This window comes from Micropterus dolomieu, linkage group LG09, assembly GCF_021292245.1.
Source record: "Micropterus dolomieu isolate WLL.071019.BEF.003 ecotype Adirondacks linkage group LG09, ASM2129224v1, whole genome shotgun sequence".
In the NCBI taxonomy this organism is placed as follows: Eukaryota; Metazoa; Chordata; class Actinopteri; order Centrarchiformes; family Centrarchidae; genus Micropterus; species Micropterus dolomieu.
This window is the reverse complement of record NC_060158.1, coordinates 27,258,066-27,264,767: the sequence shown is the minus strand read 5'-3', so window position 1 is coordinate 27,264,767 and position 6,702 is coordinate 27,258,066.

Genomic DNA, 6,702 nt, shown 5'->3' with positions numbered 1-6,702 from the left:
CTCCCCCCCCCCCCCCCCCCCCCCTCCTCCTCCTCCCCCTTCTCTTCTTCTTGGCACGACAGATTTCGCTTCTCTTCTTCTCCGCAGTCCCGCACCGGAATCATGAATTATTTCGGACCAAAATGCCCCACTGATTCTTCTAAATGCTCATTTGCCATTTTCTCGCACCGTGTCCAGTCAGCGCGCTGCCATGGACGTCTGAACGGGACTCCTCCATAATAATAACAATATCCCGACGTGTTTTGTCTGAATTACCCCGTCCCGGTTACCGACACCAGAGAAAGCAGCGCTAAAGCCCGGCTGAACTGGAGGATCTTTCTTCTTTCTATTATCAAAAATCAGACGAACGGCGTTTAAAAGCACATGTTCTCCTCTCCGATGACGAATGGGTTATCCGTCCCCCCGTGCCGCTCATTTCCAACTAGTTTTGCCAGAGAGAATGAAAGATTGAATAGCCTAATATATGCGAGTGAACTTTGTATGAACCCTTCCGAGGCTGCTGACCTTCAAATGACCCAGGCAGGCTGACATCACTGCAGCTCCGCAGCGCGGAACAAGGCGGAGAGAAGAAACGCAGGAGGAAAAATAATAAAGATCTTTTTTTTTCTTCTTGGAAAGAACAAAATACACCGCGGTGCCCAAAATTTGAAACGAGCTTTTTTATTTTAAGTTAAGTATTACTACAGCTCTAACTGCCTGCGCTCTGAAGGGTGCTGCTTTTACGCACAGGGACAGGAAAAAGCCCCAGTCCTACACAGATAAATAGACATGTACTGGCTACTGGCGCAATTGGACTGATTTATGTATTCCTGAAATAGCAATACTTTACTTACAGTAAAGACAGAAAGGAAATGCTGTATGTAATCTAATTCACCACATTTATTGACATTTCTGGAGTTTCCTTTCTGGATTTTGCTCTTCATTAAAATAACACCTAGTCTTGACCAAAATGACATGGTCAAAATGTACAAGGTTTTTTACAAGACTTGAACTACAATGAACTTGATGTTGACCTCCCTGCTTGGTTGTCTATTGCAATAAAAAAAATACACACACACAAAATCAGGTTTTTAGCAGCCTATCACGTCTTACCAAACAACCTGCCAGAAAAATAAGTTAACTACTTATGTTATATACATTTATTTATTTATCTTTTTGTTTTTACAATACCAATATAGTAATGATGAAAACTAGGGAAAGAGTAAAATGCATGATTGCTGTAGGCACTGGCAAGATTTCTGGATGCTTTTCTAGCAATATGAAACCTAGAGTTATAGAATGGGACTCTATGGGGGCTTTAAAACACTTCTGCATTATGATGCATTACACTATATAGCTCATAAACTATATATGTGATTAAAATAAGCTTATTCACATTTGTTAATATACTGTGAGCTGTAGTATGCATTCTGAAATTTGAAAAGAAGAGTTTTCTCTGGCTTTTTTGTTTTCAACTAAGGAAGTGCAATGATTAATGACTGCCATGTTATTATGTGGTCAAGTGTGATCAATCATGAGGTCAAAGAAGTGTCATTTTAAAGGAAATATTTCTGAATGTTGTAATGATGGGAACTTCATATATTGACATTTTTTACATTTCCTTTTCAGCTTTTCGTCTAACTCCAAAGTATGAACCATTTGTATGTAGGCTAAATGTGGACATACATGTATGTATTTATTCTTTCAATTTACAAGACAATAATAGCAAACACTGAATGCATTTCCAAGATGCTGTAAGCACTGACGCTAATTGGCATGATATTTGGATGATGTTAAACTCATTGTATTGGCTCAGTTTTAGATGCAATGAGAGTGAATGGAGCTTTAAGCCACTGGTGCATTAGACTTAAATGCATTGGCATCTATAACTTATAAACTCTACAGGGCATTACAATGAGCAGATTCAAGGTTTAATGGAAGTGAATGAATGCAGCTTGTATTTGATACAGATGTCACAGATGCTGAGTTAAAATTATTATAAGCAAAACACCATGAGAAAAAAAGATGTATGTGCTGGCTGTAAACTTAACTTATACTTAATGCTATAATGCTTAACTTATATACTTAACTTAATAATGAATTTAGGAAATGGATTTGTGATTGTTAAGCACTGTAAAAAAAAGATTTACAGTGTTATCTGCAAATGATGCATTATAGTGCACTTTAAATATGGAGTAATACTTTACTAATTAATTACTAATTTAAATTTTCTCCAGCACTATACAGTATAGTTTTGAGGTACCTTAGTATTTCCTTTTTCTGCTATTTTTAATTTCAACTCCTGAGTTGTGGCCAGGATTAAAGAAAAACTGAGGTCATGCAGCTGGATCATGACTCATTTGTCTGGTTAAGGTTTTTTGTGCATGGTTTAATAAAAATGACAAACCCGAAGGCGTTTAAACAACATTCATTTCCAGACACGTTTCTTTTTAAAATTGTACACACAAACTTGGTTATATCATTGTTACATAAGGCCACATACACCACACAGTAGGATCCCAGAACCGAGTCCTGAATTTCAAAACAAAGGTTGATGGTCACTGATCATTTTACTGCTAGACAGTTTCAGCATCTGATTTTGTTAATAATAATAATAATAGCAATAATAATAATACATTTTATTTATAGAGCACTTTCAGGGTACTCAAAAAATACAAGTTAAAATGATAATAGAAAATAACACACAACATTAATCACAGTTACTGTGAGGTGGTGGAGCAGGTTGGTGAGGTAGGAGGGGTCCTGGTTATGGGGGGCTCTGTGAGTGAGGAGAAGGACTTTGAATGGGATATGACGTGGGACAGGGAGCCAGTGGAGGATCTGGAGGATAGGTGTCATGGGAGAGGGAGTGGGTGAGCAGGCAAGTAGCAAAGTTCTGGATATACAGGAGTTTATTCAGGACTTTGAACGATGCTGGTGCCTTTAAAAAAAGCTGTTGCAGTAGTCAGATCTGGTTGGGAGGATAAAAGTTTCAGCAGCAGTTGCGTGGAAGGAATTACAGTGGTTATGGAGATGTAGAGCTGGACGTGATCGGCATAGCAGCGGATGTGAAGACCATGACGGCATATGAAGGGTGAGCATGTAGAGCAGGGGTATTCAGTTAAAACTCAAAGAGGTCCAGTTAGAGAAAATGCAAAGGTCCGGAACATCAACTTGCGTTATCATTCAGTAGCCTACCATAACCTATAGCCTAGTTGTATCAACATATGTTTTTAATCAACAACTGACTGTCAAAACAGATACTATTTCAACAATATTACTGTAATACTGTCAGTTTTCACATAAAACTAAAGGGATAATAAATAACAACTACTCTAATAAAAAATTCTAAATTTAAGTAATCTAAAGGCTGCATTTAAAAAAAGTTTTTGTAAATGTGCATTTTAAATTAATTTTATTTGCTACTCAATTTCAGAAAAAATTAAATAAAAACTGTAGCTTTTAGTGATTGAAGTTCAGTCTCAACCAGTTTTATAATTAACACTCAACACATCTTAACAAATGAACAGCTGTAATGCCTCCTCTTCTCTTTCATTCCCTCTTATATAGCTAGCACTTCCCTACTTTCTCTTGTTCAGTGAGAAATGTGAGCTCTAGCTAGGATTGGAGATATATGAGATATTCCGGTTTTGAACTGCCCGTGGGAAGAATGTACATGTGAGAATCTGTACATTCTTGGTTAAAAGCCATGTGTAGTCTCTTTTCTCTTTCGTCTCCTCTCTTCCTCTGTGTATCTCACTGGCGGACTCGACTCGCAATGCTCAGGGCCGTTAACAATGCACAGATTTGACTGGCTGAGCAAAATCACATGAAACGATTAGAGCACATTGGTCTGTGAGTTTCCTGTGCCGCTAAACCCGGACACTAAATGCTAGAAAAGCTGTGTGGGTTAAAAACGCTCTGTCACGAGGTAGTAATTCTCAATAATAGATTGGCTATACGTCCGGGTCCGGACAATACAAAAACTGGGTCCGGATCCGAACCCTGAGGGATGCCTCAGGACACAGGAGCGGTGGAGGTAGCGCAGTTGTTGATGCTGGTGAAGTGTTGTCTGTTTGTGAGATATGACCTGAGCCAGGAGAGGGAAGTACCTGGATTTAAGGTGGGAGTGAAGACTGGTGTGGTTGATGGTGAAGAAAGCTGCAGTAGGAGGATGAGAATGCTTGCTACTTTCAGCCTATGCCTAGTTTTTGTGGGTTGTGTTCGTCTGGCTTCATCGTGTTTTCACTTCTTTGACGACGAAGATTCACGCTCGGTCGGCTTGTGCTAAATAATGCATGTAGTCCTCCATTTGTCCAAATTTCAATTCAATTCTTACTTCTAATGTGTATATTATTATTATTTCCTATTTTTCTTTTCGTACGCATTCAACATAGTCACAAGTATCTACACTGCCGAAATTATACAAGAAGAAGAAGAACAACGTAGTCGGGGGTGATGCAAGTGATGCAACTTATCACAAAACTCACGGTTCGGATCAATCCGTAGGTATGTTAGGGTTAAATTAATTTTAAAATGGGCCACTTTGGCTCTGATCCAGTTTCCTCTCTCTGTCTATAGGTAATCACCAGCCTGGGCTGGAGTCTTGCTTAATGTCCCGCCCATGGCACTGTGTCGAAGGGAAGGCAGCCGATATTACTGAAGCTGTAAAACACATCACAATCTGATGATCTGTTTCTATGATGACAAGCAGCCCAGTCTCCATGTTACACCAGTTTACATGCCCGAACACACAACTAGCTTTTAAATCAGTCTCTCTCCCCTTACCCACTCACCGCTACTCAAAGCTCTGCATCGCAATGTAACGCACATTTATTACTTTAATAATAAACAGTGGGAGAAAGAAAACTTTTTTAACTCTCTCCCAAAACCATGGATCACTCGGCTCGTGCGTCTGTTTTTTACACAAATCGCACCCTGGACTCAGTTTTAGGCCCAAACATTTCTGAAGGTTATGGTAAGGGTATGGGGCTTCGGGGGACTGTCAACACCTTTAACACGAACGTAGCTAGCTAGTGCCAGCTCATAGAGATGTACCCGGAGAGTTTCACATAGACATAACTACGCTTTGTCACTTTTTCTGAAATCAATGGTGTTGGACGCCCTGAGATGAGAACGGCCTGTTCTATGTATACCTTTCAGAAAACCCAAACCTGCGGCCGTTAACTGAACTGCAGTCAGCATCCTGTTGGTCGTGCTTGCACTCCATAGGCATGAGTGAGCATCATTCTGGGCATCTGCCAAAACAGTGATGTCACATATGTGAGACTGAATACTGAAATAAACACTGGATGCTGGAAAATGAATTACAATCATGTATAGAATAACATTACTCTTCGTAATTTTCCTCCATGATATTGATACTGGCTTGCCATTTGCAAATCACCCAATCATCCAATGTGACGAAGCAACCAACGCCAGACCCATGCCACACAGCCAAGCCACAGCAGCAGGCCAAACCCAGCTTAGTTTAGGTTAGGTAGTTGGCTGCCCCTGCCTTGTATAGCTCTTGGATGGTAAAAAACAAAGCCCCAGCAGCCCCTTTTAGAAATATCATAATATATACTCATCAATGTCAGAAAAGGAAGCACAGAGATTGGATTAAGTGCAGCATTTTCAAAGCACCTAGCCAGCTGAGCCGGACCAAACACCACCAAAAGCAGTGCAAATCTGAGGTTAGCCAGCCAGCTGCAACCAAGCCATAATGCATGGATCTGGCGCCGACTGCCCCACAACACAGGCCAATAAAGCAACCTGCAAACAGCAAGCCAGCCAATCTGATATCACTCAAAACAGCCTTTTTCTACATTAGCTAGTACACAATTTGTCCTTGTTAGGAATCAAGCCAACGCTAACTAACATTTGCCAGCTAAAACCACACTATCACAATATATTTCAAATGCTTTGCAGCACTGTTAGCTTTGACTTTGAAGTGTTTGTTTTGATTGGTGCCGCTCATTTGCTGATGTTAGTGGACTCGATTTCTAATTGAATGTTAGTTAGTGTTGCACATTGTTGAGTCTGCAGGGGAGCAGAAGAGAAGGCACTTTGGAGTGTGTATAAATGTCACATCTTTTCGATTGGGAAAAACAAAGCAACTAATACTTGTACATGTACTTTACTTTAATATATATTTCTGTGAGATATGACCTGAGCCATGAAAGGGCAGTGCCAGGATTTAAAGCGGGAGAGAAGACTGAAGAATGACTCATTATTTAGGAAAAGTCAGCTGAATCATATAATATACAATATTGCTACCATCCTCATTTACTATTTTCAGCAAAGTAGTGGCTGATTGACTTGACTTACCTAGATATGACCATTAGTAGCAAAGTTAATGTTTTTGAATATAATCATCAGCAATTATTTTAATTATGTCATATCATGTCATTAACTGATGCTCCATGAAACATTCTACCTCCTGCATACCATGTAGGCCACATTATATCATGCTCTGATTATACTAATCATGCACTCCTAATGAATTATATGTTTTGATGCTATATTATGATCTATGTGGGCGCTTGTGTTTTGTTAAGCTAAGGCCATAATAAGTAATCAAATTACAGTATAACATGATAATTTTATCCATGAGAGTCTGATAGACATTTGAACAACAAAACTTTATCAAACAATGAAACAAATAAAATATCCGCCTGTGCATGCTCCCGTTTTTGCAAAAACAACTTTTTGTCCTGAATT